The sequence below is a fragment of the Zosterops lateralis genome (genome assembly GCF_965231275.1).
Source record: "Zosterops lateralis genome assembly, chromosome: W".
In the NCBI taxonomy this organism is placed as follows: Eukaryota; Metazoa; Chordata; class Aves; order Passeriformes; family Zosteropidae; genus Zosterops; species Zosterops lateralis.
This window is the reverse complement of record NC_139801.1, coordinates 11,747,464-11,754,608: the sequence shown is the minus strand read 5'-3', so window position 1 is coordinate 11,754,608 and position 7,145 is coordinate 11,747,464. Positions and strand designations below refer to the sequence as shown.

At 52.9% G+C, this 7,145-nt stretch overlaps 1 protein-coding gene across 3 annotated transcripts in view; it reads left to right on the top strand.

Moving 5' to 3' along the window:
• The first annotated feature begins 1,506 nt into the window (after positions 1-1,506).
• The window catches only part of LOC310922145 (muscleblind-like protein 3), a 109,867-nt gene continuing 104,228 nt past the window's right edge, over positions 1,507-7,145 (top strand). For 2 of the 3 annotated variants that reach the window (XR_014592305.1, XM_083882546.1), the window contains exon 1: positions 1,507-1,614. The gene's annotated coding sequence lies outside the window, so the exon portion shown is untranslated. Of the gene's footprint in view, positions 1,615-1,819; positions 1,857-7,145 lie in introns of those variants that run through there. The other variant, XM_083882547.1, reaches the window with a different exon arrangement.

Below are 7,145 nucleotides of genomic sequence, written 5' to 3'. Positions count from 1 at the left end.
ACTTTGCAGATCGTATTCCGGGAAGGTTCTTTTCACATGCGGATGGAGCTCGTCGGCCCATGGTTATTTCAATGTGTATTCCTCAGCGGAGAATTCTCTTTTTGTTCGGGGAGGAATTTCTCTGTCTGGGTGCGATGCCGATTCTTATCTGGGTTGGCTAGTGTCTTTGTTCCTCCTGATGGCTCCTGTCCTGTTCTTTTGTCCCAAGACTGGGGGACGGTGGAAACCTGGCTGGGGAAAAGTTTCTACGGACTATACCTTTTCACATTTTATATTAACATCAATATAAAATATATTGCTATATTCTTTTATCACGAATTTTTACCCAATGCCACATTTATCACAGTGGGGACATGTAAGAGTGGCTTTAGGGACAGAGGGTACAGAGTGGGAAGGTATGATGGTGACTTTGGGTACAGTGGGGACAGCGGGGGCATATGATGGTTTTGAGGACAGAGAAGACAGCAGGAAGGTGTAATGGTGGCTTTGGCAATAGAGGACTCAGTGGGGGGTATATGATGGTGACTTTGGGACAGCAGGGACACAGTGGGGGGTGAGATGGTGGCTTTGTGAACAGTGGGGATGCAGCTCCTCAGCAGGTGGATGTGATGGTGTCTTTGGGGACAGTGGGAACACACAAGAAGGTGTGATGGTGGCTTTGGGGACAGAGAGGACCCAGCAGGGATATGTGATGGTGGTTTGGGGACAGTAGGGATTCAACCCCTCATCAGGGGGCTGTGATAGTGGCTTTGGGGACTGAGGGTACAGAGTGGGAAGGTATCATGGTGGCTTTGTGGACAGTGGGACTACAGCCCCTTAGAAGGTGGATGTGATGGTGTTTTTGGGGACAGTGGGGACACAGCAAGAAGGTGTGATGGTAGTTTTGGAGACAGCAGGGACACAGTGGGGATGTGTGATAGTGACTGGGAACAGTGTGGATACAGTAGGAATGTATGATGGTGGCTTTGGGGACAGAGGGGACACAGCAGGAATATGTGATGGTGATTTGAGGACAGTAGGGATGCAGCCCCTCAGTGGGGGGATGTCACAGTGGTTTTGGGGACAGTGGGGCCCCAGCAAGGAGGTGTGATGGTGGCTTCAGGGATAGAGGGGACATGTCAGGGACGTGCGATGGTGGCTTTGGGGATGGAGTGGACAAGCCAGGGAAGTGATGACAGTTGGGGGTGGAGGGGACAAGGCAGGGAGGTACGGCGGCGGCTTGGGGACAGAAGCGATGTAGCCCCTCAGCAGGTGGCGGTGGCTTTGGGGACAGGTGGGCTCAGTGCGGGAGCGCGGTGGCCATGTGTACAGCGCCGGGCAGAGGTGCGGGTGCCGAGAGGTGCCAGGGTATCCCGGCCAGCGGCGGGAGCCGCGGTCCCAGGACGCGTCTCGCGCGTCGCGGCGGGGCGGGGGTCGCGGGGCGGTTGCCATGGCAGCAGCCGGGCGGCGCGCGCGGCCGGCGAGGCGCGGCGCGGCGCGGCCCCGGAGCGTACCATGTGCGCCCGGCGGCGGGAGGCGGCGGCGGAGGGGCCACGACGGTGGCGGCTGCTGCTGCTGCCCTGCTGCTATAGCTCCGCCACGGCGGGCCCGGCGACCAGGACCTGCTGCGTCAATGTAACGGCGGGGACGGGGGCGGAGGGGACGGGGAGTACAAGGGGGGACGCTGAATGGCATTTCCACGCCGCGCGTGGCCGAGGGGAGAGGGGAGAGAGGGGGGCGGAGGGCGGTCAGGAGGCGTTAAAATGGCGGCGCGCAGGCGGCTCCCGCGCTAGACCGGTCCCCCTGGCTCCCCCCGCGCCGCCGCGCGTGGTACGGAGCGGCCGCCGCTGCCTTGTAAGCGTCGCCGCCGCTGCGAGGTAAGGCCGGGGCGGCCGCGGGGCGCTCAGTGCCCCCCCCCCGAGCCGCGGGCGCCCGGGGACGGGGGACGCGCTCCGGGGAGGGGGCGCGGCGACGGCTGGTCCCGGTCCCGGTCCCGGTCCCGGTCCCGGTCCCGGTCCCGGTCCCGGTCCCGGTCCCGTGGGTGGCTGTCCTGGGAGAGCAGGCGGGCTGGCCGCGGGTGCTGGCGCGGGTCCGCATCGCTCCTTTGTCTGGCGGTGGAGGGCCCGGGCTCCGCTCCGGCGGGCGGCTGCGGAGGGCGGCTGGCGCGGTTGGAGCGTGGCGGAGGCGGCGTTCTGTTCTTTAATAGGAAAAAAAAAATCACAAACCCCACACCAGAACTAATTTTTGCAGCCGAAAGTGTTGCAGGCGCTGCCGTAGCCCTGTACGCCTGGTAGCGTGGCAAACCCCTGCTCGGAGCAGCGGGAAGCGGAGTTTTACTTCTGGAAAAGCAGCCCAAACTCTCTGGAGGGCTCCGACCGCCGCAGCGGCGAGAGAGGGTACAGAGGGCGGATTTTTTTTTTTTTTTTTTTTTACTATTAGGAAGACATGCGCGTTTGTTCATTCTTGCCACCGCACTGGAGTCTGCCTAGAAACAAAGAACACAGCCTGGCGAAGTTGATGCTGGCTCCCAAAGTGTCTGGTTTGCTTTTTTAAATTTTTTTTTCTTTTACTTCATTTTTTTGTGCCATCAGTAAAAGCCTCGAGATGTTTCCTTCAGTTATTCCCATGTGCCTGCTGATGGAAACACACCCTCCCCGCCGCCTCTCCCCTTCGCCCCCCTCGCCCCTACCAGGCCAGGTTACGCATTTTGGAAAGTGCAGCCATGATAGAAGCAAGTTCTCTCTCCCATTTTGCCCCGGCCCCGCGGTGTGACAGCTCGCAGGAGGTGTGCCTTCTCACCAGGAGCCACCCCCTTGCTGAATCATCGCCGAGCCGTGGCCGGACAGCTCGTCCGCCCGGGCAGCGGAACATTCCCCGGCCGAGCATGAGGCGGTGGCGAAGCTGACGCTGAGACCTGTTAACATTCGGCTCAGGCGCGGGCGAGCGCCTGGGGGGAGAAAACCTTCCCGTTTCATGGCAGCGGGAGCCGCGGATGCAGTTTTGAGCTCAAAGGCAAGACGTGCGCTGCTGTAAGGAACATTCCCTGCCTTTGAGGTAGTGAAAGTCCGACTGACTGGTGCTGCAGCTTTTGCCTATGAAAACTCCCCTCTTGCTCAGATAGGCTCCATGTGTGATCAGCACTGGGCTCGGGCGATTTCGTGGTGTTGTGGCTCTTAGCAATAATCCTATATTGCGTTTGCATAGAGAAGTGTATGAACAGTAGTGTCATGTCTGTGCTATTTGCCTAAAACTAGTTTATTCTGCACTGATGGAAGTCATTGCCTTTGTTACCACAAGGAAATAATGACTTAATCTTCATGGGGCGCTAGTGTGTCAGATGGTGAGGTGTTGCTAGGTATCCCTGCCTCCATTCAAACGTTGCCAAAAAGTAAGAGAGTGAGAGGTGGGATGAGCAATTTTCAGCTGGGGTGTATCAGGCAAGACTAAATTGCAGCAGTTGTTGGACATATAACATGATCCTATAATTAGAGTGAGGTTATAGTCTATACCATGTTGAAACTATCAAATGTCTGAGTTGGAGCAGTCTGAATTAAGCTAGTTATTCTGGGATTACACAGAAGCAGAAGTAATGCAGTTAAAGTTTCTATAGAGCAGCTTCCATGGGGCTGCAGAGATGTTTTCCCCCTTTGGTCCTCCCTGCGGGTGTTTTGCTGTTGAGGTAGTATGTGGAGGCTGCAATGGTGCTGCTCTCCATGTTGAAGAAATGCCTTACATGGTACAGTCCTGCTCCTTGGAGCTTAATTTACTAATGAACATCCAAACCATGCGTCTTGGTCCTGGGAGGGAAAAAGATCCTGAAGGGAGGACTTGGGGGGTTCAGCTTCGTGCAGAAGTGAAGGACTTAAAGGACTCTGTAATTTGGTCTTGAAATGTCCCTGTCCCCCTTATTCTCCAAACCCCAAGAAAGATGAGTGTTAGCAAGTCTGGTGGAGAGCCTGCAGGCTGTGGTCTTTTCAGTGCTCCTGCCAGTGGGGCAGGATCTTCCTGGAGTGGCTTCAAGCGGCTCTGGTTTGCTGTAGGGCTGTAGTGGTGTGGAGCTGCACAGGCAGACCTGGGAGGCTGTGCAGAGGTGCAGTGTGTGGGCACCAGCTCTGCTCATGGGTGATAATTTCCCTTGGTGTGTGTGCATATATATATAGACATGGTACATATTTAAATGAAGTAATTTTAAAGTAGAGATGGCCCAGAAAGGTTTTGAGAACTATTTCAGTGTTTTGAGTGTTTCTCTTTCAAAGACAATGGACTGTGCTGAAGCTTCTAGGTATTATGGGATGTGCTGATAGCAGAAGGAGCAGTCTATTTTGGGCTCAGTTGGCCTTCCTAGGAGCAGCTGAGTTTTATGTGTGCACCTGGTTCAGCCTGTTTACAGCTGTGTGGCTGCTGCAGATCTGGTGCTGCCTTATGGGCCTTTTGGGATATGTTGGCAGGGGCCCAAAGCAGACCTGGTGGTCAGCAAGGAAATTAGCCCCATGGTGCTGTAAACTGTCCTGCTCAGCCTCCTGCAGCATCTGGCCAGGTCAGCAGAATTCAGGGTGCCACATCCTTTCCTCTTTTGTGAGGGAGTGAGGGACCCACATGGAAAAAGAGGGAGTGGATATAGACCTGCCATTCCTCCCTCCCAGTGCTGGACCATGTGCTGCAGGAAGGTTACTGACAGTAGGGATGCTGGGCAGTTGTCCCTCTGAGATGTTGAATCCACACAGAGGATTTTCTAGTGGTTTTTGTGCTCAGTTCCACATCACAAGCAATGGGAGCCTGCTCTGCCCTCTTATTCTCTGTTGGGGAATGGCTGGCATAAGTCTCAAATGTTATTCTTAGAATTTTACAGATCTAGAAATTTTCTCCTTGGTTTGTCCCATCTTGGCAATAGGAAAATGTAGAGCTTAGAATTTTGCACTTATGATGCCATCAGACATGAAGTTTTGAGAGGCTGTTCTGCACGTTTAAGGGAATCTCAAAGTGCAACTTAAAAACTTGTGACTGCAGAGAGAGAGGCTGGCTTTCTTACTTGCAAATAGCTTGCAAATCAATTTTAAAGCTGGTGCTGTGGTGGAAATGGTGCTGCTTCTGGCCTTTTCCTCCACTCTTCCATCCTTGTGATTTAAGAATAATCTTGCTGAAAAACAAGAAAAAAAGGACGCTCATTTTAGCCATCATTCAGCTTCTCCATGTGGCCACAGAAATGGTTGTTGGTGTAAAGACTTGGGGGGCCCAGGCAGGACAAGATGAGGCTGGGCCACAGCATAACTGCATTGTTAATGTCTGGCAAATGGATCTTCCTAAAGGCACAAGTCAAACGGTGGCTGGCCTAATCACCAGTGCCTGCAGCTCAGTCAGGAGCCTGAAAACAAATGAAGATTTTTCTTTGTGGCTAATGCAGGCACAGGTGAAGATGATGAATCTACAGTTGGGATTTGGTGAGTGATGCCCTGTGTTGGTTTAGCAAGGAAGTGATTCTTCGGAGGAAGTTATAGCAAAACCAATTAGTGACTAAGGCATGAAAATTGACAGCTAATATAGCCATTAGTAAGGTTACACGCCTTTGCGAACACACAGGGTTAAAATCATAGAACTAGAACTCCCGGGAATCGATCTTTCTTCCCACCTTGGAGAGAAGTAACAGGAGCGGCGGGCTGGCCCCGCTCTGCCGCGCCCCCTCCCCACCCCCGGGCCTGGCACGGCCTGGTCGGTCGCTGCTGCCGCCCTGGCAGGACCGAGATGGGCCCCAGGTCCCAGCAGCTGCCGACGGAGGGGAGGAGGGAGGCCCTGGCTACTAACATCTAGCCAACTTTAAAGCTTGCCCCGCCGCCGGCCTGGGCCGAGGGAGGTGTCCGCTGGGCCCCTGATAACAGCTCTGGGCCCGATCTGGGCCAGGGCCACCTCGATACCAGTGAGGGGTGGTGGAAATGTCCATCAGCCTGTCCTGGCCGCTGAGATTCCTGACCTTCGAGCCACTCCGATCTCTCGGGGTGAGCTTTCCCTCCCCCCATCGGCGCGGCTTTGAAATCCAACACCGTGAGCCACAGCCCAAGAAAGGCAGACCCGGTCGAGATGTTAACTCTTTCACTGCATAAATTGAGACCTGAGGACATTAACCCTTTCCCCAAGTGAGAGGAAAATAGTCAGTGACACATGGAGAGACGCAGCATGAAACTGAAGCCAGTGAAAAGAGAGAAAGAGTAAAGATTCTAAGTGATGAGGAGATGGAGAAGATGTCTTGATTTTTGGGCTGAAAGTCTTTTGTGAGCCGTGGTAACAGACTGTGATATGCTAGAATATCCCTTTAAATCGTGGAAAATATGCATTGGGGAAAATGATAAGATTGTTCAGATTGTGGATTGGAGCAAAGGTGTTTGTGATGGACTAAGTGAATATTGAAGTAGCTGTGATCTTATGAGAAGCTGTGATTTTATGAGAAATTTGAACAGAGAGAGAGAGATGAGATATGAAGCCCTCTGCCCCAGGGAAAAGGAGAAGACCTCTGTTCCATGCAATGAAGAAAATCCTTTGCGCTTGGAATCGCTCATTTTTAAAAATTATACCCCAGGAGCATCCATGACCCATATGCAGCTGGTGGGAAAGCTGCCAATGGGAGGGACTTCACAAAAGCAGGTTCCCGAGTGGCTGGTTTTTGTGAGAATTAAAACCCACAAGAAAACTGTTCTATGTTGTCAGTGGGAAAATTCCATGGCAGACTAAAAGAGACTTCTCTCTCTAAATGAACTAATGAAAGACTATTTTATGGGTGGTAAACTGACTAAGAGTTACAGGTTTTGTCTCTTTATGTTGTTAGTGAGAAAGTGAACATTTGTGGGGAGGGGGAAGTGTTTTGAAGGTTTCATTTTGATTCTCATTTTCTTCTTTTAGTGTTTGTTAATAAACCTATCTTTATACCTTTTAAGTTTGAGCCTGCTTCGCTTTTCTCTTAATCCTATCTCACAGCAGAAAAAGAGTAAATGATTCTGGTAGACACTCAAACCACCACACTAATTTTGAGAAACAGGAATTGGCGAATGTGAAACCACTACATGCCCACAGTAGAACACCCCTTCTGTGCTGGTGGTGACTACTTGGTTTTGTCAGTGGAGTGAACCACTGCATGACTCAGATGTGTTGGGGAAGAGTATGGAGCATTCGTAGGAGCA